This window comes from Canis aureus, chromosome 20 (assembly GCF_053574225.1).
Source record: "Canis aureus isolate CA01 chromosome 20, VMU_Caureus_v.1.0, whole genome shotgun sequence".
In the NCBI taxonomy this organism is placed as follows: domain Eukaryota; kingdom Metazoa; phylum Chordata; class Mammalia; order Carnivora; family Canidae; genus Canis; species Canis aureus.
The window spans coordinates 7,054,665-7,070,626 of NC_135630.1; the positions used below are offsets into that span (position 1 = coordinate 7,054,665).

A 15,962-nucleotide genomic window follows, 5' to 3' on the forward strand; every position below is an offset into this window, starting at 1 on the left:
CCTCATATAGGATAAAACTGAAACTCCTAAGCCATCCTGTAAGACCATTTTCATCATCTGACACCTGACCTACCCTTCTGTACCTCTGGGCTCCAGACATTCTGGAGTCTTTCTTACCTTTCTTGGCTCCTTGCCTTCTTGCCGTCACATATGCTGTCCTTACTGCGAGGGATCCTTTCCCTGCCCTGTTTGCCCACCAAACTCACTCCGTCTCTGTTGCAGCCTCTGCGAAGCTGTCCCAGACGAAGTTATTTACTCCTTCACCGACCACATAGCTTCCACATAATTCTGGTGCAGACTTGTGAAATTATATCATCATAGGGTGGTTCCGAGTCTCTCGAGGGTTGAAGCAGTTGTAGGTAGAAGTGGTATATTCCTTATATTATTTGTCTAGTTCCGACCACAGGGCCAATCACCTTGGAACTACTTATTTAATTAGATTAAAGATGTAGTTCTTAGAAATAATATCATGATCTACAAATAGAGCTCTTAAATATTCTCAATAGTAGCAAATGACCATCTTTGGATTTATCATTTTTATTATTTTTAAAAATAATAAGTATATGGGGATCCCTGGGTGGCTCAGAGGTTTGGCGCCTGCCTTTGGCCCAAGGTGCGATCCTGGGGTCCCGGGATCGAGTCCTGCATTGGGCTCCCTGCGTGGAGCCTGCTTCTCCCTCTGCCTGTGTCTCTGCCTCTCTCTCTCTCTCTATGTCTATCATGAATAAATAAAAAATAAAAAAATCTTAAAAATAATAAGTATAGTTTGGAACTATATTTGGATAAAGAATATAGTTAATCGTGTTCTTAAAAATCCATAAGTATGTTTTCACCTGTTTTTTTTAAGCTGTGTCTTTTTTTAATGTAAGTCGGTGTTTGCCAGATTTTCTTTTTTTTTAATGTGATTTTTGAAATTAGCACTCAAAGTTTAAGCAAAAAGCATACAATATTAAATGGGAAACTAGATCCAAGGACTCGCAAGGACAACGCTGACTTAGATAAATGACATGGTTGTGTCTGTTAACAAATTAGTCTCAGCACTCTATTGGTGTTTGCAAAGCAGCCCTGGGTAGGGTTATATCCTCTGTGAGTTCTTAGTAAACATATGTTAGCTGAATATTTTGGAATATTCCATTGTTTATCACAGCAAACTAGGCACTAAGTCCTCTGGCTGAAAAAGTTTAACACATTCGCAGCACTGTGAAATCATGCTTCATGAGATAGTGAATGCGTTAGTCAGGTTTCTTGTAATGCCCAGAGACTCCCCCAGTGGAGAGCTGCCCTACACCTGCTAGTGAATGAACTTCACTCCCCAAGGGGGCTTGGTTCAATTTAAAGTTGGTTCATTTCTGTTAACGTGAATTATTTAAATCCCCAAAGTCTTTGGGGATGGAAACGACATTCTTTAAAATTCTTTAAAAGATAACTCAGATCTGGCTACGTTAACTCCATAGAGGAGGGAATGTAGCAGGTCATGTCTATTTGATAAAAAATAAGTTGGAAAACTTTAAAAAAAAATGTGTTGTTGCTGTTGAATATAGCTTACATACAGAGAAATATCAAAATCTTTTTTTTTGTAAATTTATTTTTTACTGGTGTTCAATTTGCCAACATATAGAATAACACCCAGTGCTCATCCCGTCAAGTGCCCCCCTCAGTGCCCGTCACCCAGTCACCCCCACCTCCCGCTCATCTCCCCTTCCCTCACCCCTAGTTCGTTTCCCAGAGTTAGGAGTCTCTCATGGTCTGTCTCCCTTTCTGATATTTCCCACTAATTTTTTTCCTCCCTTCCCCTCTATTCCCTTTCGCTATTGTTTATATTCCCCAAATGAATGAGACCATATAATGTTTGTCCTTCTCCGATTGACTTATTTCACTCAGCATCATACCCTCCAGTTCCATCCACGTCAAAGCAAATGGTGAGTATTTGTCGTTTCTAATGGCTGAGGAATATTCCATTGTATACAGAGACCACAGCTTCTCTATCCATCATCTTTCGACGGACACCGAGGCTTCTTCCACAGTTTGGCTATTGTGGACATTGCTGCTAGAAATATCAAAATCTTAATCTGTGCATACATTCGTGCACAGATTCGTGCATAGATTCTTGTCATAAACACTGTGTTGAGTCTCTCTTCTTTCATTTTAGCATAATGGTCTTGGTGAATTTTATAATGATGAATCTCTAGATTTGCCCATATTGTTGCTTGTTTCAGCAAGTTGTACTTTCTTTTACGTAGTAGTGTTTAATTGCACGTCTATACCACGTCTTGTTGAACTATTCTCTTGTTGGTGGACAGCTTAATTGTTTCCAGGTTAAGCTATTATGAAAAAATTATCACACTGCAGGTTCAGAGACATATTAAAAATTATTTTCAAAGATAAAAAAAAAAGAGTACGATTGTTGATAAGTATATGCTGGGCTTCATAAGAAACTACCAAACTGTTTTCCAAAGTTATCACGCTATTTAACACACATGGAGCAATAACAAGAGTTCTAGTTGCTTCACATCCTTTCTAACATTTGCTATTGTCAATCTTATTCAGTGTAACCATTCTAGATGGTAGGTAGTATATCCTCATTGTGGTTTTGAATCGCATTTCCCGGGTGATTAATGGTATCAAGTACCTTGTCATGTATTTATTGACCATTTATATGTTTTCTCTGGTGCCATAACTGTCAAATCTTTCACACATTGGATTTTTTGCCTTTTTTATTAAAAAGTTGTAAAAGTTCTTAAATATTCTAGGGGGAAAATGCTTCTTTGGATATTTGCATTAAGAATACTTTCTCCAGGGGCACCTGTGTTGCTCAGTTGGTTAAATGTCCAACTCTTGATCCCAGTTCAAGTAATACTTTCTCCAATCTGCAAATTGCCTATTTATTTTCTTAATGATCAGTTTTCATGAGCATAAATTTTAGTTTTGACGTGGAACTTATTGATACTTTTATGGTTACTGCTTACTGAATCTGCTCTAAGAAAGCTTTGTTTAAATCAAAGTTGTGAAGGTCCTCTTATGTTATCTTCTAGAAGTTTTATGTTTTAGCTTTAGGTGTAAGTGTATAATCCATCACAAGTTATTTTTTCTTTATGATGTGAGATGTTCTTTTTTCCTAGGTGAATATCCAGTTCCTCAAGCACTACGCTGAACAGATTTCAATTTCTGTGTTGAATTGCTTTGGTCTCTTTGTATGAAGCCATTTGATCTACATGCAGGTCTGTTTCCAACCTCATCTGTGGTAGGAGCCACTGCCTGACTTCTAGTGTCAGACCTGGGATGCTGGGGTTCCCCTTAGTTTTCTCCTTCACCCTTGTGCCTCCACACAGCAAGGGGAGGGATTTCCCTCAGCCCTCAGTCCTCCTCCAGTGGTTGACTGCCATTCCTCGGCACCTGGTAGAAGGCTTGGAGTTCCTGTGAAGTCCGTCTTCTCGCCATCATAACTGGGAAGGCTCCTATGTGAGTACCTCAGAAGAGTCTTGCTATCTTGCCCCACCCTCCAAAGTAGACTGCTCCTGTCTCATATCCAGTACAAGGCCTGGAGTGTGGGAGAGCTTTTCTCAGTTCTCTTGTTTTGTCCTCAGACTACAACATGCTGGGACACTTCCGCTGCAGAAGGGTCTCTCCAGTCTCCTGCCTTGCCACCAATCCCTCTGCTGAGTACCCAGTGAAGGCCTATGTTAAGGGCTTAGCAGGGTAGTTCGGAGTCACTTGTGGACCCTGGACGGTCTCCAAACTACACTCTCACCTACACTCAACATTTAGAAATCCATATAAGTATTACCAGTTTTCTTCCTACCGTTTTTATGGCAGTTTTTTCTTCTGCTCTGCTGAAGATTAAAATATCCATGGATTCCATATCTCCTAAGAGCACTTGGCATTTCTCATATTTTAATTGATTATGTTACTTTCAGACATTAGGTCTTCAATGGGTTAAAAAAATAAAGTTTTTTTAATAAATTTATTTTTTATTGGTGTTCAATTTACCAACATACAGAATAACACCCAGTGCTCATCCCGTCAAGTGCCCCCCTCAGTGCCCGTCACCCAGTCACCCCCACCCCCCGCCCTCCTCCCCTTCACCACCCCTAGTTCGTTTCCCAGAGTTAGGAGTCTTTATGTTCTGTCTCCCTTTCTGATATTTCCCACACATTTCTTCTCCCTTCCCTTATATTCCCTTTAAAATAAAGTTTTTTTTTATGATTATCTGGCTTATTCTTATTTTGTGAGTGATCAATTTCATCACAACTAAAACTATGATACAGGGATAGACTTCTCCATCAATATTTTTTTTAATACCAGAGAGAATGTCTTCTGCACTTAGCTTCCCAAAATACTTAAAATAATTTATTTAAAAATTATTTAAAGTTTAGTAGCTCTTGCACTCACTAAACCAACAGATTCTTGCCCCCCCAAAAAGAGTATTTATAGGATTTTCAGCAGTGTTGTAAAATACTTGTATAATACTGAGGATTTGTTTTAATTGTGAGACCACTTTTCCCCCAATGGCCTCAAAATATTAACATTCTGTGACAAATATCATATGAACCAGTGTGACTTATGAGATGTGCTGACATCATTCCCCCTGTTACCGATGCTATTTGAGTGAATTCTCTTTAAACAACCAAAATATGCTTTTTAGCAAGATAAATTGCACTAGTGGCTCATTGGTGAGTAGTATCTACATACTCATAATAGTTAAACCTTTAGTATTAGTTGAACCAAAGACTTTGGTACCACTGTATTGGTACAAGGGCAAGTACATGGTGGGAACAGGGGAAAGGGAAAGGAAAAGATCACATCTGCCAAGGAGAAGAGTCACCAGATAATATCTAGGGTTAAAACTCTATTCATTTTAGAAATAAAGTATAAACTTAGCATTTAGAAATAGGAAGACAAACATGGAGGTGTTACCATTTTTGACAGTTGATGTCACCTGGGAGCAGGACTCAGGCATGGAGCATGGGAAGGCTTTTGTTGGCCTGTGAAAAAATACATCCATAAATTATTTTTGTTAAAGAGAGAGAGAGAGAGAGAGAAATTTAATAGAGCAGAACCTGCAGGCATGGGTCTTATAGAAAAATTGGTACAAAATTATCTTTTATCCCTGATACATTTTGTACCAAAACACAATTTATCAAATTTGAATATTAATGAGATTTTAGTACTTTTATTTTGAAGTAAAGAGGAAAAAAGCTAGCTGCAGAAAAAAAATCTCCTGAGCTGGCTGAAATGTACTTAATTTTGTAATACCAACTCCCAAGTTTATATAATCACAAATAACGTATCACTCCAAATAAATGATCCCCTCTTTTGAATGTTTTTGTAAGGTAAAAACACATTTAGGGCAACACTGGTGGAGGAAATAAGTCATGGTATTAGCTGGAAAGGCACACAAAGAAGGACGGGGTAGTCCAACCCTCTCTTAGTGAAGAAGGAAATTAAATAGGATGGAGAGAGTGAGAAAAGAAAAGAGGAGGTGGGATAGTTTTTTTTATCTATTGAGAGACTTTGTAGCATCTTCTGGAGCTGCTAACTTGTTGTAAAGCACCATCTCCACCCTCCTCAAAATTTAAGACCACCAAAAATACACCATATTTCCATATCCTCATAACAAATCTTTGAAAATAATTTCCACTTTTGGTTCAACATTCACAAATCAATCAGTGTGATGCAGCACATTAATTAAAGAAAGGACAAGAGCCATGTGATCCTTTCAATTGAGGCAGAGAAAGCATTTGACAAAATATAGCATCCTTTCTTGATTAAAACTCTCCACAGTGCAGGGATAGAGGGAACATACCTCAATATCATAAAAGCCATCTATGAACGGCCCACAGCCAATATCATTCTCAATGGGGCAACACTGGGAGCCTTTCCCCGAAGATCAGGAACAAGACAGGGATGTCCACTCTCACCACTGCTATTCAATATAGTCCTAGAAGTCCTCGCCTCAGCAATCAGGCAGCAAAAAGAAATAAAAGGCATTCAAATTGGCAAAGAAGGAGTCAAACTCTCCCTCTTTGCAGATGACATGATACTTTACATAGAAAACCCAAAAGACTCCACCCCAAGATTGCTAGAACTCATACAGCAATTTGGCAGTGTGGCAGGATACAAAATCAATGCCCAGAAGTCAGTGGCATTTCCAGACACTAACAATGAGATTGAAGAAAGAAATTAAGGAGTCAATCTCATTGACAATTGCATGCAAAAGAATAAGATACCTAGGAATAAACCTAACCAAAGAGGTAAAGGATCTATACCCTAAAAACTACAGAACACTTCTGAAAGAAGTGGAGGAAGACAAGAGATGGAAAAATATTCATGCTTATGGATTGGAAGAATTAATATTGTGAAAATGTCCATGCTACCCAGGGCAATGTACACATTTAATGCAATCCCTATCAAAATACCATGGAGTTTCTTCAGAGAGTTGGAACAAATAATCTTAAGATTTGTGTGGGACCAGAAAAGATCCAGAATAGGGAGAGGAATGTTGAAAAAGAAAACCGGATCTGGGGGCATCACAGTCCTGGACTTCAAGCTCCATTACAAAGCTGTGATCATCAAGACGTTGTGGTCCTGGCACAGAAACAGACACATAGATCAATGGAACAGAAGAGAGAACCCAGGAATGGACCCTCAACTCTGTGGTCAACTAATATTTGACAAAGCAGGAAAGACTCTCTACTGGAAAAAGGACAGTCTCTACAATAAATGGTGCTGGGAAAATTGGACAGCCACGTGCAGAAGAATGAAACTGGACCATTCTCTTACACAAGAGATAAACACAAACTGTTTTGTGTTTATACACAAAGATAAACTCAAACTGGGTGAAACACCTAAATGTGAGACAGGAATCCATCAAAAACACCTAAGTGTGAGACAGGAATCCAATAAAAAACTAAAGAATCCATCAAAAACAGGCAGCAACCTCTGTGACCTTGGCCACAGCAACTTCTGCTAGAGACATCTCCAACGGCAAGGGAAACAAAAGCAAAAACGAACTATTAGGATTTCATCAAGATCAAAAGCTTCTGCACAGCAAAGGAAACAATCAACAAAACAAAAAGGCAACCTATGGAATGGGAGAAGATTATTTGCAAACGTCTTATCAGGTAAAGGGCTAGTATCCAAGATCTAAAAAAAATTATCAAACTCGACACCCAAGAAACAAACAATCCAGTCAAGAAATGGGCAGAAGACATGAAAAGACATTTCTCCAAAGACATGCAAATGGCCAACAGACACGTGAAACAATGCTCCGCATCACTTGCCACCAGGGAAATACAAATCAAAACCATAATGAGATCCCACCTCACCCCAGTGAGAATGGGGAAATTAACAGGACAATAAACAACAAATATTGGCGAGGATGTGGAGAAGGGGGAACCCTCTTGCACTGTTGGTGGGAATGCAAACTGGTGCAGCCACTCTGGAAAACGATATGGAGGTTCCTCTAGAAGTTAAAAATGGAGCTACCCTACTACCCACTAATTGCACTGAGTATTTACCCCAAAGATACAGATGCAGTGATCTGAAGGGGCACTGAATCCTAATGTTCATAGCAACAGTGTCCACAACAGCCAAACTGTGGAAAGAGCCCCGATGTCCATCAACAGATGAATGGATAAGGAAGATGTGGTCTATACACACAGTGGAATATTAGCCATCAGAAGGGAAAAATACTTACACTGACGTGGATGGAACTGGAGGGTATTATGCTGAGTGAAATAAGTCAATTAGAGAAGGACAGTAATATGTTTCACTAGTACGTGAAATATTAGAAACATCGCGGAGTCTCATAGGGAGGGAAGCCTGAATGAGAAGTCATTAGCTAGGGAGACAAACCACGAGAGACTCTTAAGAACAGGAAACAAACAGGGTTGCTGGGGGCGAGGTGGGCGGAGAGATGGGGTAACCGGATGACAGGCATTAAGAAGGGCACGTGATGTGATGAGCACTGGGTGTTATATGCAACTGATGAATTCTTGAACACTACATCTGAAACTAAGTATATTCTATATGTTGGCTAACTGAATTTAAGTTTTTTTAAAAATCCACTTTTGTTGGATCACAAAGAAAAGAATTTGAGAGAAGACAAGTACTTTGAACCATCACTTCAAATGATACTGTCTCAGGAAGAAAAGAAACAGATTTGCAATGAAATTTCCTTTTCCCCTCATCTCTTCCTACCTGATAGATGGGTAATTGCTAAGCAATTAGATCCACTTGTTTGTTTTTTTAGGATTTGAAGGACAAATTAAATAGGATTCCTCTACATATCGATTCCAACTTTTCTTTCTTTGAGTCGTTCACCAATTTTTACTTAAACTTGAGGACCTCTTGAAGCGATGCAATGTAAATAACCATGACCCCAAATGATTTTCTTGGAATTTTTTTTTTTTTAAGAGGAGTTAACACATTGTTAAATTGAGAATGCTCTCTTGGGGGGTAAATAATATCTGTGTTTTCTTATTTTAAATCTTTCTTAAAATCATTTGGTATTATTAAATAGGCCTTCCAGAGATCTGTTCTCTTGTCATTTAAAACACAAAAAGGAGGGAATGAACTCACATTGATGGAAATAGAGAAAGTGTATTTTTAGAAATCTATATTGTTTGGTTCAGTTGAGACCAGGGTTGAATATCTGATTAATATTACGTGAATGCTATCAGCTCTGCTCAGAAAGGACTCCTGACGGGATCCCTGGGTGGTGCAGCGGTTTGGCGCCTGCCTTTGGCCCAGGGCGCGATCCTGGAGACCCGGGATCGAATCCCACGTCGGGCTCCCGGTGCATGGAGCCTGCTTCTCCCTCTGCCTGTGTCTCTACCTCTCTCTCTCTCTCTCTCTGTGTGATGACTATCATAAATAAATAAAATTAAAAAAAAAAAAGAAAGGACTCCTGACTCACTGCTTCATTTCCATCTGTGCAGCCCCCAAATTTCAGTGACACCAACACACAAGCGCACAAGAGGACGGCAGTCAAAAAATGTACAAGATGTATAATTGCTGAGGTACCAGATGCATGCATTCTCACGCCAGGACCTCCTCTCTCTGTAGGCAAGCCAATAGGAATCCAGCTTTTATTCAAAGACTCGCTCACTGAACAGCAAGTCAGAGCAAAGGGAGGTAGTAAAATTCATATACTTGGTGACTGCAGACTCTGAGGCTGGTCCACACGTCACTATGAAAGGAATATGTCAACTCTGGCAATGATAAATCAAGTCTTGAGCTACTGAACCCAAAAACATGAACTTTCCCTGCGTTTGCTTGTCTTTGTGGCCCTCCTTTATCTTTATTCCATTTATGGCCAAAGCTCCTTATCATGGAGCATGATATATTAGCCACCCTTCCTCCTGGGAGAAGGTGGAGAATGAAATGCAGAAAGATCAGATGTATCTCCTCTCACACTTCCCTAAATGAAGACGCTGAGAGCATGTTCAGTCTTTCTTATGGGCGGGACCAAAAATGTGAGGAGGGGAGGAGGGTGCCATTCAACTGCATTGTGTCATTAGATTTGTCCAGGTCCTTTGACAGAGAGGTATGTATCTTAAAAGGATAATTAAAAGTATGCAAGAAGATTTATCTCAAGGATATTCATTGAAGAGATGGTTCATAAGAATAAAAGAATGTAAACAATGTCCAAAAATAGAAAAAAAAGGTTTTTAGTAAGAAAATATATTACATTAATACAGTAGACTGCTATATGGCCATTAAAATCAGGTTAACAATAAATTAGGTGAACATGATTCATAAGATACTATATACAATATAACTTTATTTTTAAATTTAAGAAGTGTACATACAGAAGAATGGCAGGTTGCTCATAGTGATTATCTCTAAGTGGTGGTATTATATGTGATTTTAATTTTTCCTTTACTAAAGCCTGAAAAATTAATAAATGAAGAAGAGTTGATCGGGTCAATCACAATGAACGACACAGTCATGTCAGGAATCAGGAAGGAATAAGAATATCTGGTTTTTGCAGGAACCACTTCCCATCAACTGAAGAATTGATTAAAAAAAAACTCGTTTGGGGCCACCTGTTGGAAATTGCTATGGGTCTCTTACATGGATTTCTTCTAAAATAAATGTTAGCTGATTTTTGTCTTGCATATGTGACCCGACATTATTCACTCTCACTTGCAGGTGAACTAATTTGGATCGAAGATGCTATGTGAGACCATCGTGCCAAATAGGACCAGTCATGGGGGAGCGATTAAAGATTGGAGTCAAGGCACATATTGGTGAGGGGGTGGAGGGTGTATTTCAGGCTTTCTTTTTTGTCTTAGGGGCTCTCTTCTTCTCATGGAACTGGTAATGTTAGTAAGAACTCTATGCCTAAGAGTAGCCAGGTGGACTCTCCTCTACTTAAGGGCTAAGGAAATGTTCTATTCTTTATTTGTTCTTCCTGAGAGGTTATTTTTACTCTCTTGGCCTGGGTGCTAGGCTTTGAGATTCGGGAGATGGGCTTACAGTGTCAAAGGCAAGCAACATCACCACTGCCATCCTTTAGTTTAGCTTAGTTCAAAAAGATTCCATCCGGGGACTTGGGATTGCCCGAACCCAAGCTAGTGATAGTTGCCAACCCTAGTTGTATCGGTCTTCTTCTTCTGTACATACATCTGTCTTGGAAATCTCTCAGGAAAAGGTGGCCCTGGCAGCCAGGATTTGGGTTCTGACACCATGGTTCCTAGATGACCCCACAACACAACATGTAAGTGTCAGGATCTTTAGTGTTTGTATCACCAGGTGGCTGCAGAGACCAGGGAGTTACACAGATGTAAAAAACCAAGCAAGTGTGTGAGGCTTGTGACTGAAGAGAGCCCATCCCACTGACGTAAGAAACACTGAACTAAGCCGAGTATTTTACAAAACTATAAAGTGGCTTCAAACAGTCACCAAAATCCTGCAGAAATGTCTGAAATATCAAGGATATGAAAGAACCTAAGCCAATCTCAGGGGTGATCAGAAAAGCCAGGAGTCATGCATTCTTGATAATTCTTTCCAAAATATTCAGCTCCTGTGTTGGGTGAGCCACCAGAACTTCCTGGCAATTGTTTAGGACCAGCCTCTTGGGAGAGGATCTTGGGAGATCCTGCCTCTTTTTTCAAATACCTTTTGTAATTTTTATTTATTTATGATAGTCACAGAGAGAGAGAGAGGTGCAGAGACACAGGCAGAGGGAGAAGCAGGCTCCATGCACCAGGAGCCCGATGTGGGATTCGATCCCGGGTCTCCAGGATCGCGCCCTGGGCCAAAGGCAGGCGCCAAACCGCTGCGCCACCCAGGGATCCCTCAAATACCTTTTTTCAGCCTCTTGGGAGAGGATCTTGGGAGATCCTGCCTCTTTTTTCAAATACCAATCATCATTTCAGTTTGATTAATTTTCCTGTAGGTGATCGCGAGGCCATTAAAGCAAGATCATCCAGAGTAACAATTCTGTTCTAGAGTTATTTGGAGAAACAGCTGTATGGAAAAGGTGAAAATGATGTGAGGAGAAAATGAAAGACAATTTTGTCTTTGTTCTAACAGAGAACATTCTGTGCAGCACTTAAGGCCAAAAAAAAAAAAAAAAAACCTCACAGAAACTTTAATATGAACCTGGAATGGGAGATGCATGTACTGAACAAGCCGTTTGCCTTTCCACCCTTCTGGAACAGGGAGGAAGATTGAGATGGTCACAGGGGCGAGGAGAGAGCATCAGGAGATGAAAGGGATGAGGGCCCAATGACAACAGTCCTGAGGTCAGGGTCACGGTGTTGAGATGTCCTTCTCCACACATCTTTTTTGGTCAACTTCTTTGCATCTTTTAAATTTTTTGTTTACCTTCTTCAAGAGAGAACTTTAGCCTTGATCAGGCTCCTTTCAAGACTCGAGTTCCTCTAACAATCCCAAGAGTACGTCTAACAAAGTGCTTCCGTTTAGTACTCCAAGGAGGTAGAGATAGAAGTGTGACTCTGCCTCCCTTCCACCCACCTCATTCCCCTTGAGGTCCGGGCGCTTTAGCCCTGAAAGGTAGAAAACTTGGTTAGGACACTCAAAGTTCTGTAATACATACAACAAGAGACGAAGATAAAGTGCTGTGCGGTGTTGCATTTGCAAAGTGTGTCCAATAGTAAGTTACCTACTTGTTGGCCATGCGACAAATTCGATTAGCCATCCTAACAATGGTTTCCGTGAGCTTTAATGATGTCTAGAATCAAAAAATACTCTGCTGCCCCACTGGGTTCGTTCTTGTCATCCGTTGACAGTCAACAAATATTTATACCCTTGCCTTGTCAATGTGATAATTGAGTTACTGAAGATTATATGACATTTCTAGAAGAGGTTTTGTTCCAAAGATTTGTTCTTGAAATTGTCTTTTTGAGGTTCTGTCAATGAATTCTACTGTGTTGTATTTCTTGTCTCCAGCTACCAGGGCCCAGACCCATACATGGCCTCCATGTACACGTGAGGACCTAGGCAGGGTTAAAGATACCGGTTTAGATGTCTTCAGTATATCTGAGTAGTCAAGCATTTGGGGAGTTCCTCTCATGGGGTTACACCACCCACGGAAGATAGCCAAAGTCCCTTGGGAACATCAAAACACCCTGGACAGCAGAACTAACACCCAGCAATTGGGTAGATAAGTCAAATCCTCTCTTTTTGGACAGAATTGCCAAAATCAAACAATAGTACTAGAAACAACAAGTCTTTTTCTCCCCCCAACCCCAGATAAGCACCCAGAACTGTCTTCAGAAAAAAGGAGGAGGACACTCAGACCTGTGTCCTAGAAAAAAAGGAAATTACCTTTCTCCTTCTCTCTCTCCCTTTTTTTTTTTTTTTTTTTTGGATGGTATCAATCAAGTTAATGGCTACAGCTTCCAGAAAGATCTCAGAGGCAACCTGCATTGTCACTGATGTACTTCCTAGCTCAGGGGTCCCCATGGAAAGGGTGTTCATTTTGCAGCTAATGTAAATTACAGTGCCTGTCTTTGTATTTCAGTGATTTGAAGTGACATTCTATTAAAGGTGTTCCTGACATAAACAGGATTAGGTGGTAATGGGAGAATTAAACAAGAATTACGCTTGGCTGGTAACCTTGAGACTAATGGTCTTCAGAATAACACGGAAGTCTTTTTCTTTTTCTCCATTTTTTATACCGTGATTTCTCTTTGCAAGTGACAACGTCAAGAATTGAAAAATTATGGAAGAACCTCTGTTTTCTATCACATGTGTTTACCACCATCTGCTCGGAGACTTTATCAATAATGAGAATTTGATAGTAGGCCAAATTAGTGTAAGTTCCCTGTTAATCATGACCTTGATGCCTTGGTAATAATAATAACTTTAAAAAGTGCTGACCAAACCGCCCAGCCTTTGGAGCTCAATGAGAGCACGAGATCATCCATTAGCAAGGGCAGCAAAAGAAATTCCCAGAAAGAGTAACCATGACCAATTCGAAAGCATTTAAGCCCCCAGCCTCACCTGACCCTTGGGGCTTTTGATGCAATGCCACCTAGACATATTTGCTTCTTGGCAATCTGAGAACAAAAAAAAAAAAAAAAAAAAAGAAGATGAGTAACCAAGGTAATACATCTGATCAAAAATTAATATAAATACTGTAAGCAATTATATTCAACGCCGCAGGTTGTAGGGTAGTGAGACAGGTGAGAGCTAATGGGTAGGATTAGCTTGCAAACGAGTGGGGAGAGAGGATAAGAATTTTGGAATCTCACAGTGTTCCCTCTGGTAGGTGACAATTAACCAACGCAACTTGCACAAATAAGTATAGAGGGCATGGAAATGAGGCTAAGAGAGGACGATGGTCACATCAGCTTCCAGGCAGCATTCCTGGGGCAGCCAGTCGCTAAGCCAAAAAGCCTAGCAAATTAGCAATTTGTTTTGATACTTTACTGATGAAATTTGCTCGGTGGAGAAGACTGGCACACTAATTCTGCGCAGGAGGCATTACAACAGAACCCTCCCCAGGAGGTTCTGGGCACAGGTAATATGGTGCTTGTTCTTACGCCGAGGCTACCGTCAGTTCTGCTGATTGTAACTCCGGAGTAGTCGCCTCACTAGAGCAACACACCATGGCGAGGTGCTCGGGGGAGGATTCCGGAGCGAAGTCACCTCCTGTTTACTCTGTACCAAGACCTTCGTCCACATCTAACTTCATCCACAGCGATCCTATCTGATAATATTGCTACTGCCTTTTGAGAGACAAGAACATAGGCTCAGAGCGGCTAGGCGACGTGCCCCGCATCGGGTCACGGAGCCCACATCTCACTCCTTGGCCCTCTGGGTGACGTCCCCTGGGTCACGGCTCCTGGAATGGCAGCGTCTGGAACAGCTCAGAGGCAAGAGTTCTCCTCCGTCCAACCCTCTGAGTAGTACTAATGCCTTCGTTATCCAGAGTGCGCTCCTTGGGCACAACGTGCACTTCCTGGGAGCCGATGACTCACAATCTGCATTTTAACAAGATTCTGAGACGGCATCAAAGTGCACTGCAGGGTTTACAAGACACACCACTGCCTGACCCTTTGACTTAACGGGGCGACGAGGGATTCCCTTTGATCTCCTGAATGCTCTTAGAGCCTGATGAGAACGATGGAACTTCTCCAGAAAAACAAGAAATGCACACTGATAAACACTTATGCTTACTTCCTGGGGTTAGGGACCCCCTGAAACCCATGCAGGTACAACCTCGGTACCTGTAGTCTCTAGATTAAGAATGCCTTTGAGAGGTGATTAAGGTAACAGGGAGATCAATGCGGTACGAAGAGTTTGGAATGTGAAACCATGACCAAAAAACATTTTTTCCCTCTTTCTTTTCTCCTCCTCCTCTTCCTCCTCCTCCTCCTCTTCCTCCTCCTCCTCTTCCTCCTCCTCCTCCTCCTCCTCCTCCTCCTCCTCCTCCTCCTCCTCCTTCTTCTTCTTCTTCTTCTTCTTCTTCTTCTTCTTCTTCTTCTTCTTCTTCTTCTTCTTCTTCTTCTTCTCCTCCTCCAGAGATAGAATGAGAGAGCGTGCGAGCATGAGCAGGGAAGGGCAAAAGGAAAAGGAGAGAGAGTCTTCAGCAGGCTCCGGGCTCAGAGCAGAGCCCAATGGGAGGCTCAGACTCACGACCCTGAGATCACAGCCTGAGTTGAAATCAAGAGTCGAACGCTCAATAGTCTGAGCCACCCAGGCGCCCCAAGGTCCACACATTCAATCGTCAGCAGTACGGTTATATAAGTCAACCACACACATATTCCTAGAGATTGGCAAAATATTTTCATTAACTCACTTACATAGACACAGCGATTTTCCTAGCAGTGTTGTCTCCATTTTTTTCTTTATTCATTTCCTGTCAGTGGACTTGATCAATAATTATCTGGAGTTTCACTCCCAATGCAAAGATCTTCCACATTGATAAAGGGTGCTTCCTCAAAGATGATGTTTTAGTGTCACGTCCTTCTTGAGGACTTGGGGATATAGTCTCTACAATGATATTAAGACTTAATTTCAACAATTTTATCACTGCAGTTAGTTATAAGTTGGATATTCCAGTTTTTGTATTATTAACCGCAAGTCTGCAGAAAAATAAGAAAGAAAAACACCAAATATAAACTTCTTATTTTGAATAGACTCTCCAAGTTCTCAATTCTTTTTCACCATTTGGTAAATATTTCTAAAACCATAAAGTCATCAAAGGTTATCTGCACCCTTTATCCTCATGTCTCTCTCTCTCTCTCTCTCTCTTTTTTTCTTTTGGACATTAGAGGATGTCTGCTCTTGTTTTATCCTGAAGGGTCCAGCTCTTCCAGCCAGATTAATTTTCAAGTCATCTGTAAGTGGTTCTGGACACATAATGACATAAAAACAGATTCTCATCCATCCTCTCTTCTTTAATAAAGTTTCCGTCTTGTCCAAGTCTTTACTAGAGTCTTGCTCCAGTCTTATTTGGCCTTTATTAGTATCTCTGTCTTCTC

General features: G+C 40.8%; 1 long non-coding RNA gene across 1 annotated transcript in view; it reads left to right on the forward strand.

The window, feature by feature from the left end:
* LOC144291883 (uncharacterized) overlaps positions 1–4,027 on the forward strand; it is a 33,459-nt gene extending 29,432 nt beyond the window's left edge. Inside the window, exons 3-5 of the long non-coding RNA XR_013359440.1 lie at positions 3,120–3,218; positions 3,330–3,459; positions 3,585–4,027. This is a non-coding gene — a long non-coding RNA (uncharacterized LOC144291883). The remainder of the gene's footprint in view (positions 1–3,119; positions 3,219–3,329; positions 3,460–3,584) is intronic.
* The last annotated feature ends 11,935 nt before the right edge of the window (positions 4,028–15,962 follow it).